Below are 17,330 nucleotides of genomic sequence, written 5' to 3' on the forward strand. Positions count from 1 at the left end.
GAGTGGTCTTCTCCTTCTGAATCCCCCTCAGAACAGTTATCTTCCTCTTGATTACGATCCGAAATGGGTGAAGGGGGGCTGCCTTTGCGCCCACCATAGAACGACGTCTGCATGAAATTTTATTGCCACGCAAGGCTCGTCTCTTTTGCTCTACATGATCAGTTCCATTGTGTATAATAACTGGCATGCATAGGAATAAAACATAGTGAGATTACGTAAGGAGTGCATGCACAAATCCAGAGTGATGGTAGCAAATTGTGGATAGACCCAAAACCAATGAGAGTAGGCAGATAATAGCTTTAGTTAAAAAATACAGATAATGGCTCCTTTAATGTTTGTTTGCACCCAACATGAAACTCATAGTAGACACCGGAGATTAACCAGATAGTAGACAGATAGTACTGATTGCTGCCCCAATATGTACCCCACAACCATTTAAAAACTCAAGTTTCAGCATTAGTTTGGACCTGACTCGGAGTCTAATAGGTGAACACAACGATAATGTAGCATGTCATCATATTAAGCGACGCATAACGTAAGCAGACACGGAAGAGTGCGACCTCTCTTGCGGACCCGTGTAGTCCTCAAGGTCATCTGCTCAGTTGATGATGGTAATGCAGTTGCCGTGGCTGCCGGCGGCGGGGAAGAAGATCTGAGGCGGCGAAAGATAGTCTGGAGAGCGGATCCCTGCTATGGTGAACCCTTCCGTCGTTGGAGCAGCTGAGCTGGGGTGGAACACAGCGCCACAGGAGCAGGACAAACCACACAAGGTTTTCTTTGACACATATCTGTAACAGAAGTAATTGAGTAAGGGCTTGTTTGAATTTGAGGATTCTAACAATGCAGGGATAGGAAATAGATAGGAATAGGATAGGAATGCACGTGCAAAACAGAGAATTTAAAAACATAGGATTTCTGCCAATCTGGGTGTTTGATTCACAACAATTGGAAGATCACAGGATGCAAAAATGCATGGTGAGATTAAGTCAAACCACAAGAAAATTTACGGTTATAATGCTATTATGCTACTATCTCTTAGTCTTGTGCTTGATGAATAGGAATATGAAAAGGAGGAGAAGTGGAAATTAGAATTCCTACGGTTTTTCTTTCAAGGAGACACTAAAGGAACAAATCCTACAGTTTTCCTTTGCTCCCTTCCTTTGCACCAAATTCATGAAAAGTAGTACCATAGGAAACTTTCCAATTCCGATGTTTTTCATTCACTTTTCCTTTCAAGCACTGGCGATTCTAGTAGGCAGGCTTGAGCAAGGAAAATCCTACACTAAAAAATGTTTTTGTGCTACTTCTATTACTTTGGACCCAGGCCACTGCCATACTAGCTCAACTCCCAGGCCCATCGACAAATGCACAACTCAAACGCGAAGAGTTAAATAATGATGGCGTTCAAGAGAGTCCATCACAGATAGCTAAGTTGCCTGGTACCTCACTGCTTGTCATATAGTAGGTTAAAATAATTGTATTTCCCGTTACTACGAGTGCTCAGTGGACAATATATATAACATGTAGAGTAAAAAAGAGATGCAACAAGTGTACAACCTCTTTGGCGAAGCCATGTCGATCTCAGCGTGATTGGGTTGGCCGGTGAGGATGCTCCGGCTGACTTGGCTGTCGGAGGAGGGGAAGATCTTAGGCGTCTGGAGATGGAGCCCGAGGTACTGCTCCGCTGTGATGGAGGGTTTCGTCGTTGGAGCAGCTCCGGTGAGTTGTACGACGCCGAGGCTGAAGCAGGACAAGAGAGACAACGAACAACGTTAACCTGAGTGGAATTCTAATAGCATCTCCAATACATGACGTAAAATACATAACCACAAAGTGCTAGATGTAAACTACATCAGCCGCTCATCTCTGAACTTAACTGTCGAAACTGAATTTAACTGTCGAAACTGAACTTAACTGCCAAAACTGAATTTTGCTGTCGAAACTGAATTTTGTTGTCGAAACTGAACGCACTAGCAAGGTGAGGCTATACGTCGGTCTACTAACTTTTTCATCTCTGGTCAAGCGATTTTGCAGCCGTTGGATACGAAATCAAGGGCCTACGGTTCATCTTCAACCTCCACCCCCCTGAGCCGCCAGCCACCACCGGCCAAACAGCAGCCCCCGCCGCCCGCGGCCGGCGGTGCGCCGCCCGCAGCCGGCGGTGCGCCGCCCCACCCGCCCCGAAAACACTCCCCACCGCCGGTCCGCCGCCGCCCCGGCCATCCCTCTAGGCCCCCCCGTGCCGAGCTTTTTCTCCGGCGATCCCCACGCCACCGCCCCGCCAACGCCCCGCCACTGCCGGCGACCACCGCCCCCATCCTGAACCCTAAGATGGATAGTGGGGTACCTCTCCGGCGAGCCCCCTCCCCGCTGCGGCTGGTTCTTCCTTCACCCGGCGAGCCCCCCCACCCCCTGAAAATCGACTGACCCAAAAGTCGATTCAGTCGACTGAAGTGTAGCTAAATCAGAGCAGCATCGCAAGCAAGAGCAAGAGCGAGAGCAACAGCGCGAGCAAGAGCAATAGCAAGAGCAGACGAGGCAGGGGACCGAGAGCAAGGGCAGAGCAGCAGTGCGAGCGAGAGCTAAAGCAGCAACAGCTCCTACTGATGTGGACGTCGCCGCCGAGGGAGCGACACCGTGGAGGAAGTGGCCGGCGACACCGCCGTGGATGGAGCCGCGCCGTGTCGGCTCGGGACCGAGCGCCGGCAGCACCGTGAGATCGAATCAAGAAGAAAATGTGGTGATTAGTGTAGCCTCTTTGGTGGCGCCGATTAGGCCGCAACTTCATCTGAGGAAACGGTGATGATGATGCTCTCCCGGTGGTGCAGGTGAAGACAGCGGTGTGGGAATGGAGGTGGCGCAAAAAACGAGGGGAACGTCGGGGCAGCTCCTTTCAGGTGGAGGACGGGGTGGCTGAACCGGCGGGACGATGAGATCGACGACGGATCCTCATCCGGTACGGTGGATGAGGGACGTCGAGGTGTTGCTGTGGACGACGTCGTCGGGTAAGAGGCTCCGGCTGGGTGGCGGACGGAGCAGGGTGTGGGGTCTCGTCACGGGTTTTCGCGGCCTCGGTGTACGAATGGGTGGGCGGATGGGATGGCAGTGGGGAACCATGGCTTAGAGACGCGCTTGTCCGACATGTGGGGTAAGTTTACTAAAGTACCCCCACCGATTTGAGGCGGTTCTTTCGGTTCAGGGGTACCACGGGCATTTCGCGTGTCGGGATTTCTTAGGAGGTGGGAGTTTTTGGACGCGTTGTAATTTCGGAATAGCAAGGCACGGGTTGAGATGGAGGGAGTTGTCGGAGCACAACGAGACAAAGATATATCTTAAATATTTCGGGCTAACAAGGCGCGGGTTGAACAGGCGGGAGTTTCGCAGCACGATAGACAGAGACGCTAGCTTGAATTTTCGGCATAACAAGGCGCGCCTTGAAATTTCGGAAGAACAAGCTTAACGTGTACCAAAAAAAGACAATTTGCACCTCAACACACACAACACACACACAAACACCATTTAGACTAGAGTAAGGTACACGTACATTGCACGCATGAGATTTGGCAACCAAATTATGAATAAATACCGCATTATAGCATGCAAGCTTTGAGTCATATATGCATGATGTAGATGTTCGTTTAATTCTTATAGTTCATTTCATTCAAAATCATCTAGTTTTTATAAGAAAGCTAATCTATTTTAAGATTCATGGAATTGTGCGTCGTAAGACATAAAGTAAAAAAAAATAATGGCAAATCATGTAGAAAAACATTTGGTCAATTCTGATACGGAAGATTCTAGAACAAATAAGAAGTGCTTGTGTTTTGATGTTTGTGCATTATGCTTAAGTTCAACCATGGAGTCTTCTAGATTATACATGTGGCGAAATCTGGTGGAATCTAGATGATATCCAACGGCCAGTAGTGCTCAAATTTGCCATCTTTGGACCATCGGATTCGCCTCATCCAACGACCATCTTTCAAAGTTAAAGTTACCCGCACACAATAAAAAAAATATAAAATATAATATATATATAGGGGTATAGATATAGATATGTGATGCGAAAGCCGCCCATCATCTCCAATTAGAATAGTGTGTCCATGCACGGATGCGACGTGGCCAAATGATGTCTGCCATCGGTATCTCAAATTCAAATCAGTCTGACCTTGTTCAATGTGTATACATTACAACATGCTTGTTTCCAAACCACACCGCGCAGATCTCCGTTATATTCATGCATCATGGGTTTCAAACATCAGGATCTCTTGTTCAAATATTTGAATTCAACTTTACATTGATTATGACCTCACCTATTCTTTTACACCCACACAGTAGTCTTCTCTTTATAATTGTACCACTAACTTTCTCTCGTGCATGCAGGCACACACACTACCAGTCGGCATTATCCATCGCACGCATACAATCTTTTTCTTCAGGTCGGTCTCCCATGAAGGCACACACCCACACACATCCCCCTCTCCATCATATCGGGCATTCTTTATCTCTCACGCGTGCATGCGCAACGATCGATGTTCCTCTATGTATGTGTGTATATAGCTAGGTCTTTCATAGTTTTCCACACAAACCGATCAATCGATATATCCAGTGAGGTCTCCCCCTCTTTCCCACGTCCACATCGATCAATCTATACCTCTCTATATAGGATTAACATATATAGCTAATACACCCACATTAGTTATATATCCAACGTCCCCCTCTCATCATCCATGCCTTCCGCTTCATCTCTCAGCCGCGTGCACAATGGCGAAGACAGGGGGCAGTAAGGGCCCTGCCCCCCTCCCCCCTAACATCACTATATATCGAGGCTAATATGAATGTGATCATTAGAAAATTGCTGCTAAAAATGGTTTAAGTTCATGAATTGACCCTCCTCGTAAAGGATTACCAATGCTTGGCCCCCTAGCTCATTTATTTTTCATGGCTCCGCCACTGCGCGCAACAACGCACGTGTTCGCCCCCTCTCTCTAAATATCGATCTCGCACTTGTGCATTCCTTCATAGTCTCCCTCCACTCGGCCCCTCGCACCATCTTCTAGCCCCCACCGGATTTTGCCACATGTACAATCTAGCAGACTCCATGGTTGAACTTAAGCATAATGCACAAACCTCAAAACAACAGGTTCTCTTTTGTTCTAGAATCTTCCGTATCATAACTGCCCAAATGTTTTTTCTAGTTGAATTGCCATTATTTTTTTTACTTTATGCTTTACAACGCACAATTCCATGAATCATAAAATATATTAAGGGCTTCTTTGATTCAAAGGATTCTCAAAGGAATTTTGGAGGATTCTAATCATTAGGAATTTTTCCTATCTTGGTTGTTTGATTCGTAGGATTGTAAACCATAGGAATTTTTCCATATGATTCATTTGCACTAGATTTCATAGGAAATATCCCATCCACTCAAACCTCTTTGAAAGAATTCTGTGTTTTTTCTATGCACAATCAAACACTCGTACAATCCTGTAGGATTCAAGACGACATTCCACTATAATCCCATGTTTTTCCTATTCCCGCGTTCTTAGCTTTTTTATAAAAACTAATTGATTTTGAATGAGATGAACTATAAGAATTAAACGAAGGGCTACATCAGGCATATATGACTCAGAGCTTACATGCTATAGTGTGGTATTTATTCATAATTTGGTTGCAAAATCTGATGCGTGCAATGCACGTGTACCTTACTAGTACTTCGAGTATGTGCAAAACACGTAAATTAGAATACCAATGGCACGCTACACAGTGTCTCTCTTATAGTTCATGAAGCCACGTGGCACGTGTGGAGGCGTTGTCGCGACCTCCTTGCGTGGATTGATCACAGTGACGTGCTGCTGGTTCCAGAAGAATGTACTCGTCCTCCCTGAGCCATACTGGCGGTACATGCACGAAGCGAAGATGTGCACGCACGCCACACACACACTCATTCCTCGCACGCACACGCGGGTACACGGGCGGACGCAATTTTGTTCCAAGATCCACCCCAAGTGATAATTTGACGCGTCTAAAGTCGTTCACTTCATTGATGGTCAATTAATACAGCGCATGCAAATTGAGTGGACGTGAGGGCGGAAGAAAGACATTATTACTCCACTGCGCGCATGCGAGTAGTTAAATCGTGGGTTGCTAGTAGTACTTCCATTGGTCTCCTTCGTATTTTGTTCCAATTTTTGACAGTAACATAATATTTACGACTTTGAGCAGTGTAGTACTTGAAATTTATGTTCCGCTAAACTCATCGGGAGCCATTTCGGGCCTCGAAACCAAAACCATCAATTAATCTTTACCTTGTTCCCATCACATTCGAAAGCCTGCTCACACCTACTAGTACGTACCAAACCTGAACGTGTTCCCACTATGCAGGTATTAGTACCAATGCTAGTACTTAGGTTATAAAAAGGGGAACTACCTAACCGAAAATTACTCTAGGTCGAGAACTACTCGTAACAAGGGAGCGGCAACCAAGGCTGCGGAAAAAAAGAGAGGGCTCGCCGCCACGCAGAGACCTCGAAAGATCTCTCACGGGCAGGCGATGGCTCCCAGGAGTGCCCTAGCCGCGGAGGCGAACATGCCGAGCCGGCGGAGCTGGAGTCGTTATCCCTCGACGGCATGCCCGATCAGCTCAATAAGCAGAAGGAGTTCATCCAAGGCTTGATGGAGTTGCTGAAGGAGAGCCTCGACGACATGCCCGCTGAGCTGAATTAGCAGGGGGAGTTGACCGCCGGCTTGGTGATGCTGCTGAAGAAGAGCATTGCCTCGGAGAAGAAGGCGACCGGCGAAATCCTGCGACTTCAGGAGGATAAGGCGAAGCTCTGCCACGAGATCGACCTGTTGAAGGAGAAGAACGCTGGCTGGAAGAAGCTGCATGAGAATAGTAGTTCCTCGATGAAGATGTTGCAGGCCCTCGTCATGGAACAGAAGGAGGAGTTGGCGAAGCTCCGCATCAAGCACCCGGCTGCTGTCAAGGTACGTAATGCGGCCGTGGAATAGATGATGAAGGCTCGCGTCAAGAAATCCCGCGTCATGGACAGAATGAAGAAGATGGCGGAGGAGACGCACAAGGAGATGGAGGTCGTGGAGGCGATGAAGAAGCAGTTACGACTCCGCGGCGAATTAGATCATTTGGGGTGATAATCTTCCTTCTTCTTTTGCTCCTGTGTTTCATCTTTTGCTTCGGGTGTTTCGCCGCACGTGTCACGTTCTCTGCGAGGCATGAATAGAACAATGTTTTTTGAGGGAATGAATAGAACAATGCTAACAATGAGATGACTAGCAAATTAGATCATTTTTTATCGCCATATGGCACTGGGCTGCCGTGTTTCGTGCTCCTCCGTCGCAGTACTACTCCAGTGGAAAACTTGAGTATACCGCACGGTTCTTTGCTCCTCCTCGATCAGGTCGTTGGCGCATTTATACGAGCAGTCAAATCACAAGGCCCCGCCTTCCAGCAGTAATGAGCCATCAAATCACAAAGGCCCTCGCCTCTCGTGAAACCGACCAAGCTAGACTGCCCCGCCCTCTAGCCTTTTAAAAAATGTATACTTTTGTACAACAGTAGTATCGATGGATTGCGCCATGGAGCAAAACTTGAAATTAAAAAAAAGGTGGTACATATAGAGAGCGCTCGTCGCCAAATTATGCATATAGTACTATTAAAAAGGCTAGTCACAATAATGGTGTCCAGCACAACCCACCCCTCAAATAAAACTAAGAGGGTGCTTGGATACGTTTTAGTCCCATGACTAAAAGTAGTGGGACTAAAACATGCTAGCCTCACCCATGCTTGAATCCAAATACTAAAAAGGCTAAAATCAAGTTAATGAGCATTTATTATCCTCCAAACCCTCCAATCCAGAACTCGCCTGTGTTAAAGGAGAGGAGTTAAATGAGTAGAGAGAGGACTAATCCACATTTTAGTAGGGGTACCCCTGACTAAATTTTTTTACTCTCAAGACTAGTTTTAGCCCCTCTTTAGTCAGGGGTGCTTGGAACTTTAGCCTCTTAAAGAGACTATTTTTAGTCAGACTAAAATAAGTCCCTTGGATCCAAGCACCCTCTAAGCATCCTAGAATTCTTTGACAAAACTAAGCACCCTGTAATTCTTTGACAACTAAACTGCTGGCTATATGATGTTGGCCATATATATTGTACGTATATAATGTGAAGAAACGAGTGGTAGTACTATACCAACTAAAAGATGAAATGTAAGAAATACTAGTATGTACGTACTGAAGAGTTAAAGTAACAAGAAGAAACATAACATAGTTCTGCTGGGGGCTCAGCACAACACACCCCTCAAATTAAATTAAGCACACCTGAAATTAAACTTTGCAACTATTCCGGTAGACACTGCATTAGAACCACCATGAGCAACGACACTGCCATCTTACTCGGAGTCCTCGTCCACGTCCTCGACTTCATCCTTGTCCCTCTTCCTCTTGGTCGATACTTCTTTGCTTGAACCGCACACTTGGCTGTTGCTCTTCATCCAACCCTTGTAGATATTGAAGCAAAGGTACCATCCATTGCAGCATAGTGGATGTGGTCTATATCTAGTACATTCCGCTGCCATGCATGACGATGAAACGTGTATGGAGGTTCCTTCAGTTTACCGTACGAAGGATGAACCATGGCTCCTGCAAGGGTCAGCATTGAAGGCTGATGAGAGGACACCAGCCGATTCTTCTGGAGGTCGAAGGTGTTGCCTACAACGAGGCCTATCCGACGCAGGACTTCTTTGTCGTTACCAAAGTCTACAGTAACGAATTTGACTAGGTTGCTCTCGAGGAAGTCCTTAAAATCCTGGCACTCAACGTCGGCATGGCATATGTGGTAGACCAAGCATAAGTCATGCACGCAAACCTGGATCACGGCGGGCTTCTTCCTCTCTTCGTCCTTCAGATCCTTCTCTCGTCCCAGGACTGTGGTGTACTCAACATCTAGCCCAGCGACCCACTCATCATCTGAGTCTTCGAACATGCGTCTGAAGCGAGAAAGGCATCCTTTCACCGTCGCGGAAGAACGGGTGTAGATGACGTCGAACTCATCGCCGGTGATGGTTCTAACCTTGTACTCACCGCCGATCGTGGAGATTTGGGACACCATGGATTTGGGAGGAGGGTTAGGATTAGTGGAACTGCCGTAATGTGAATGGACGGGACGACTAGGAGCGAACCGCCGTAGTATTGAAGGACGTGCGGGGACGAGTAGGAGCGAACTGCCAGCGTGCGAACTCCAGGGTAGTGGCTTTCCATTCTCCCATGAAACGGGCTTCCGAGAGCCCTTGGATCTGAGATCGAACGGTTGCATGGCGTGATTCTAGACCTATGGGTGAATATCCTATCCTGGAGGGTTATTCTGCAAATTTTCAGCAACTTAGCATGCAACCGTTTGATCTCAGGTCCAAGGGCTGCCAGCAGCCCGTATCATGGTCGCGCCTACCACGACCATCGCGTCGCTCGCGCGGTCGTGCCCTTGGAGATTTAACACGGTGCGTTAGGCTATCTGATGTTGGCATGTCATACATAGTCATCACTTAGTCACTCATACTACAACAAGGTTGGCTATAAGGTTGGCTATAAGTGTAATTTTTTTACTCCTGTCTATCTCTTTCTTCGTACTCCCGCCGTCCCATAATATAAGAACGTTTTTGACACTAGTGTAGTGCCAAAAACGTTCTTATATTATGGGACACAGGGAGTACTAGTATTTATTGCATTTGCCAAGGAGTGACCTCTTCCAATGAAATGGTGTTGCTAAGTTTGCTTTATTTAATTAGCTATAGACTCAAAATTGTCTTTTCACCTAGGTACACGCGCTTAGCACCGTTTCTTCCTTGGGTCACCAAACTAGTCTCTCTCTTCTTGATTAACTTGCCACATCAGACTTTATGCTTATGTGGCAAGCTTAAGCACCTGTAGGAGCAAGTAAAAGTAAGTACAATAGTGTGCTTTACATGGCATTTTTGCATATGTGGAGGAAAGAGAGGCAAGGAAAAAGTGGAGAAGTGGGCTCTCATGCAAGAGCCAGCCTCAACTACATGGTGGAGCATTGGGAGAGGCACCTGTATGGAGGTGGTCAGGAATCGGGAGACTCACGCCGGTCGTAGCGCCGCAGTTAAAATGATAATGGCAAGTCAAATCATGGGGCCCCACCTGTCCAGCAGTAACTCGCTGTCAAATCACACAACCCTACGTTTGCAGCAGCCTACTCCCACGTCTTCTCGCGTCTCTGTTGAACCGACTAGGCGGAACTGCCCCGCCTACCGCGCAGGAAAAGCCCCGCCCTCGACTTTTAAATAGTATACAGTATACTAATTTTGTATCCATGGATTGCGCCCGCGCCATGGAGCAAAGCGTCTAGGAAACGGCGGTACACATGTACGGAGTATACAGCACGCCCGTCACGTTCACGTCGCACCCCAGACGGTCGGTCGGTCTGGCACGCTGCTCTCCGAATGGAACGCGCGTCATATTGCGTTTGCACACACATGTGGGACGGCAATTGAGAACCGACCATAGGCACACTCCCCGGCCCCGCAAGTCGGGTGACTTAATAGAAGAGGGAGACGGGCGATAGTACTAGAGAAGTGTTGTACTACGTTGGTGCCTGGACGATCCTTGCAAGACATGGAAGATCAGTTTGTCCATGCATGTGACCAGACTCCAGCAGACACGCCTGGATTGGCTATCGTCTACATATCGTGCAGGCTGTGTTGTACATGGCTGTAGTTGTGGTGAGAAATCTAAAATAAGGTTTCTTGTCATCTCGCAAAATTAGGTGTCATGTGCTTCGGATCACTGCGAGGGTTAAACAGCGACAACAGAGTGCCGTTTGTGAGGGTGTCCTGCCAGAGCGAGCCGGTGGAGTCTTCGTCGACCGAACCCAACTGCAAGAGGAGAAATCCGTTGGCCCGACGACGCTTCCCCGCCATCGTCTCCCTCGCCGTTCACATCGTCTCACGGGGCGGCTGTCTGCCGCCGAGGAATAGGAGGGGGCTGCCCCCCTAGCCCAATAGCCAGGCAGGTTGTGAATTGTCAGGAGGAGCTTAGGGTTGTCAGTATTTGCAGGTTGTGAATTGTGTTTTGTGTTGTGTATTTTGAGAGTACTTTCAGATATGAATGTCTTTTGAATTTCAGATTTGCAGTATTGAGCATATGAAGTATTTTATGAATTCTAGAGATCTATTTTTAGCACTTAAAAAAATGTAGTTTCATAGGAGTATAAAAGTGCAGACAATGTGATTCTCAGAGAAGAAACTGCAAGTTTCAGTTTTAGATAAGAAACTACAAGTTCAGTTTCAGATAAGAAACTGCAACTTTCAGAGGCAGAGCATTTATATTAACACGGCCTTTTCAAACAGGGTTAATATCATATTGGAAGTTTTATTCATGGTCGAAAATGGAACTACCAGCCAGTTAACATCATGCCGATCAACATTCATGCATAGCACATCTTCATATGATGCAGAGTCAAAATGCCCACACAATGTCGACTGTGCGAAACACAAAGAAAACGAGGGACGAAGTTTTGGCAAGTGTTGGACGTGGTTTTGGGCTGCCCCGTCTAGGCCTCTCCCTCCTCCTCGCGGCCGGCCCTGCTGCCGCACAGGCCTCACCGCCCCACCGTACTCCCATCGCTGGCCTAGCCATCCCTCTACTCACCCACACCTGCTGTTATTCTCCAACGACGGAAGACGAACCAGTAAACCCTCGTACAGTCGTACTCCCCTCCGCGTGGGAAACAACTGCCGAGTCTTCCCTGCCTCCGTGTCGTTCCCTTCCTAGGCCTTGCCATCGTCCACCGCCCTGGTGCTCTCGGCGCGGCCTGCTCAACGTGGTCAACGACCGACATGCATCTGAAGTGGACTGTACGTGGAGAGGCCGACAGCTGGGTCCACGGCCACACGCAAGGAAATGCATCCTTATTACGCGCAAAATAATGATTCCTCCACCTGACATCAGGGACCCACCGAAAGGGCCTCTGTATTTCGTGAAAAAAACGTTACCGCTGCTGACAGCTCGGACCCACCAGCTATATCTTCGCACGCAAGGAAGTGCCTCCTTATTACGCACAAAAAATGAATACTCCCCCTGCTAGCTGGGACCCACCATGGTGGAAGGCTAAATTGTGGGCCTACTAAGTTGACTGGGATGGGGGCCTTTGTCAACTTTAGTCAATATGAACGATTCTAGCTCTAGTGACCGTACGATGTCCATCCAACGGCCGTAGTGATTCTTCAACCTCTGGTCTTCTTGCTCCACCCGCCCAAAGCAGCGCCGGTCGTGCCACATGCTCCTGCCTCCCGTGGCCGGCTGTCCTGCCGCGGAGGCCTCACCGCCCACTACTATTCCCACCGCTGGCCAGGCCCTGCGGCGACGGCAGCCTCACACCGCAGCCGAACCAGTGAACCCTCGTACTCCTCTCCCCGCGGGCTTCCACTGTCGCGTCTTCCCGGACTCCGCGTCGTCCCCTTCCTAGGCCTTGCCGTCGTGCACCGCCGTGGTGCTCTCCGTGCGGCGTGGTCAACATGGTCAAGGAACGACTTCCATCGGAAGAGTACTGTACGTGGAGAGGCTGACAGCTGGGTCCACGGCCACAACCCAGTTTTTTTGTGATTTGCCAAGTAAGTCGCTTTGTCAGGCCTGTTGGGCTGCAAATCTTTCAAGACGAGGTGAGCTTTCATTCGGCTGGCCGAGAAAATGGCACATCAGTAATGAGAAATGGGCTGTACATTTTTAAAACACATCAAACCGGCAATTAGTTTCAAATATCCTTTTTTTTCATTTTGAGATTTTAAATTACATGAATTTTTATGCGTGGAGAATTTGTTGGATTTTATATTGATATACATTTATTTTTAAAATCATTTTGAATGTGAGTCGAAATTTCGGGATTAAAAACAGTTCGGACCGCACCGAAATATGCAAAATTTCGTATAATTTTTTAACCGTGGCCACAATATGGGCTGTAATGCTAACAAAAAGAACATGGGCTCCAAAAAAAACCTTAATAATTAGCAAATGGGCTGTAAATTATTAGAAATAATGGCACATGGGCCGTATGCTGTTTTCCACAGATTTGAGGCTTTCCTAAAAAAAAGGTTGACGCACAAGCAGTGACTGTTGGATGGCCATCCAACGGCCGTCGTGCTTCTTCAATCTCTGCTCTTCCTGCTCCAGCCGCTCAAACAAGCGCCGGCGGGACTGCCTGCTCCCTCCTCCCCGTGGCCGGCTCTGCTGCCGCGCAGCCCCACCGCCCCACCGTACTCCCATCGCTGGCCTAGCCATCCCTCTACTCACCCACACCTGCTGTTATTCTCCGGTGATGGCAGACGAACCAGTAAACCCTCGTACAGTCGTACTCCCCTCCGCGTGGGAAACAACTGCCGAGTCTTCCCTGCCTCCGTGTCGTTCCCTTCCTAGGCCTCGCCGTCGTCCACCGCCCTGGTGCTCTCGGCGCGGCCTGGTCAACGTGGTCAACGACCGACATGCATCTGAAGTGGACTGTACGTGGAGAGGCCGACAGCTGGGTCCACGGCCGCACGCAAGGAAATGCCTCCTTATTACATGAAAATAATGATTCCTCCACTTGACATCAGGGACCCACTGAAAGGGCCTCAGTATTTCACGAAAAAAATGTTACCGCCGCTGACAGCTCGGACCCACCAGCTATATCTTCGCACGCAAGGAAGTGCCTCCTTATTACGCACAAAAAAAATGAATACTCCCCTGCTAGCTGGGACCCACCATGGTGGGAGGCTGACTTGTGGGCCTACTAAGTTGACTGGGACCGGGGCCTTTGTCAACTTTAGTCAATATGAACGATTCTAGCTCCAGTGACCGTACGATGTCCATCCAACGGCCGTAGTGCTTCTTCAACCTCTGGTCTTCTTGCTCTAGCCGCCCAAAGCAGCGCCGGTCGTGCCGCATGCTCCTGCCTCCCGTGGCCGGCTGTACTGCCGCGGAGGCCTCACCGCCCCTACTATTCCCACCGCTGGCCAGGCCCTGCGGCGACGGCAGCCTCACACCGCAGCGGAACCAGTGAAATCTCGTACTCCTCTCCGCGCGGGCTTCCACTGCCGCGTCTTCCCCGGCTCCGTGTCATCCCCGTCCTAGGCCTCGCCGTCGTCTACCGCCGTGGTGCTCTCCGCGCGGCGTGGTCAACATGGTCAAGGAACGACTTCCATCGGAAGAGTACTGTACGTGGAGAGGCTGACAGCTGGGTCCATGGCCACATCCCAGTTTTTTTTGTGATTTGCCAAGTAAGTCGCTTTGTCAGGCCTGTTGGGCTGCAAATCTTTCAAGACGTGGAGAGCTTTCATTCGGCTGGCCGAGAAAATGGCCCATCAATAATGAGAAATGGGTTGTACATTTTGAAAACACATCAAACCGGCAATTAGTTTCAAATATTTTTTTTTCATTTCGAGATTTTAAATTACATTAATTTTTATGCGTGGAGAATTTGTTGGATTTTATATTGATATACATTTATTTTTAAAATTAGTTTGAATGTGAGTCAAAATTACGGGATTAAAAACAGTTCAGACCGCACCGAAATATGCAAAATTCCGTATAATTTTTTAACCGTGGCCACAATATGGTCTGTAATGCTAACAAAAAGAATATGGGCTCCAAAAACACCTTAATAATTAGCAAATGGGCTGTAAATTATTAGAAAATAATGGCAGCTGGGATGTATGCTGTTTTCCATAGATTTGAGGCTTTCCTAAAAGAAAAGTTTGCCGCACAAGCAGTGACTGTTGGATGGCCATCCAACGGCCGTCGTGCTTCTTCAATCTCTGCTCTTCCTGCTCCAGCCGCTCAAACAAGCGCCGGCGGGATTGCCTGTGCCCTCCTCCCCGCGGCCGGCTCTGCTGCTGCGCAGGCCTCACCGCCCCACTGTACTCCCGTCGCTGGCCTAGCCATCCCTCTACTCACCCACACCTGCTGTTATTCTCCGGCGACGGCAGACGAACTAGTAAACCCTCGTACAGTCGTACTCCCCTCCGCGTGGGAAACAACTGTCGAGTCTTCCCTGCCTCCGTGTCGTTCCCTTCCTAGGCCTCGCCGTCGTCCACCGCCCTGGTGCTCTCGGCGCGGCCTGGTCAACGTGGTCAACGACCGACATGCATCTGAAGTGGACTGTACGTGGAGAGGCCGACAGCTGGGTCCACTGCAGCACGCAAGGAAATTCCTCATTATTACGCGCAAAATAATGATTCCTCCAGCTGACATCAGGGACCCACCGAAAGGGCCTCTGTATTTCGCGAAAAAAACGTTACCGCCGCTGACAGCTCGGACCCACCAGCTATATCTTCGCACGCAAGGAAGTGCCTCCTTATTACGCACAAAAAAATGAATACTCCCCCTGCTAGCTGGGACCCACCATGGTGGGAGGCTGACTTGTGGGCCTACTAAGTTGACTAGGACCGGGGCCTTTGTCAACTTTAGTCAATATGAATGATTCTAGCTCCAGTGACCATACGATGTCCATCCAACGGCCGTAGTGCTTCTTCAACCTCTGGTCTTCTTGCTCCAGCCGCCAAAAGCAGCGCCGGTCGTGCCGCATGCTCCTGCCTCCCGTGGCCGGCTGTGCTGCCGCGGAGGCCTCACCGCCCCCTACTATTCCCACCGCTGGCCAGGCCCTGCGGCGACGGCAGCCTCACACCGCAGCCGAACCAGTGAACCTGCGTACTCCTCTCCGCGCGGGCTTCCACTGCCGCGTCTTCCCCGGCTCCGGCGTTGTCCCCTTCCTAGGCCTCGCCGTCGTCCACCGCCGTGGTGCTCTCCGCGCGGCGTGGTCAACGTGGTCAAGGAACGACTTCCATCGGAAGAGTACTGTACGTGGAGAGGCTGACAGCTGGGTCCACGGCCACATCCCAGTTTTTTTTGTGATTTGCCAAGTAAGTCGCTTTGTCAGGCCTGTTGGGCTGCAAATCTTTCAAGACGAGGAGAGCTTTCATTCGGCTGGCCGAGAAAATGACACATCAGTAATGAGAAATGGGATGTACATTTTTAAAACACATCAACCTGGCAATTAGTTTCAAATATCTTTTTTTTTCATTTCGAGATTTTAAATTACATTAATTTTTATGCGTGGAGAATTTTTTGGATTTTATATTGATATAGATTTATTTTTAAAATCAGTTTGAATGTGAGTCGAAATTTCGGGATTAAAAACAGTTCGGACCGCACCGAAATATGAAAAATTTCGTATAATTTTTTAACCGTGGCCACAATATGGGCTGTAATGCTAACAAAAAGAATATGGGCTCCAAAAAAAAACTTAATAATTAGCAAATGGGCTGTAAATTATTAGAAATAATGGCAGATGGGTTGTATGATGTTTTCCACAGATTTGAGGCTTGCCTAAAAAAAGGTTGACGCAGAAGCAGTGACTGTTGGATGGCCATCCAACGGCCGTCGTGCTTCTTCAATCTCTGCTCTTCCTGCTCCAGCCGCTCAAACAAGCGCCGACGGGACTGCCTGCTCCCTCCTCCCCGCAGCCGGCTCTGCTGCCGCGCAGGCCTCACCGCCCCATCGTACTCCCATCGCTGGCCTAGCCATCCCTCTACTCACCCACACCTGCTGTTATTCTCCGGCGACGGCAGACGAACCAGTAAACCCTCGTACAGTCGTACTCCCCTCCTCGTGGGAAACAACTACCGAGTCTTCCCTGCCTCCGTGTCATTCCCTTCCTAGGCCTCGCCGTCGTCCACTGCCCTGGTGTTCTCGGCGCGGCCTGGTCAACGTGGTCAACGACCGACATGCATCTGAAGTGGACTGTACGTGGAGAGGCCGACAGCTGGGTCCACGGCCGCACGCAAGGAAATGCCTCCTTATTACGCGCAAAGTAATGATTCCTCCACCTGACATCAGGGACCCACCGAAAGGGCCTCTGTATTTCATGAAAAAAACGTTACCGCCGCTGACAGCTCAGACCCACCAGCTATATCTTCGCACGCAAGGAAGTGCCTCCTTATTACGCACAAAAAAATGAATACTCCCCCGCTAGCTGGGACTCACCATGGTGGGAGGCGAACTTGTGGGCCTTCTAAGTTGACTAGGACGGGGGCCTTTGTCAACTTTAGTCAATATGAACGATTCTAGCTCCAGTGACCGTACGATGTCCATCCAACAGCCGTAGTGCTTCTTCAACCTCTGGTCTTCTTGCTCCAGCCGCCCAAAGCAGCGCTGATCGTGCCGCATGCTCCTGCCTCCCGTGGCCGGCTGTGCTGCCGCGGAGGCCTCACCGCCCCTACTATCCCACCGCTGGCCAGGCCCTGCGGCGACGGCAGCCTCACACCACAG

This window comes from Aegilops tauschii, chromosome 1, assembly GCF_002575655.3.
Source record: "Aegilops tauschii subsp. strangulata cultivar AL8/78 chromosome 1, Aet v6.0, whole genome shotgun sequence".
Lineage (NCBI taxonomy): Eukaryota > Viridiplantae > Streptophyta > Magnoliopsida > Poales > Poaceae > Aegilops > Aegilops tauschii.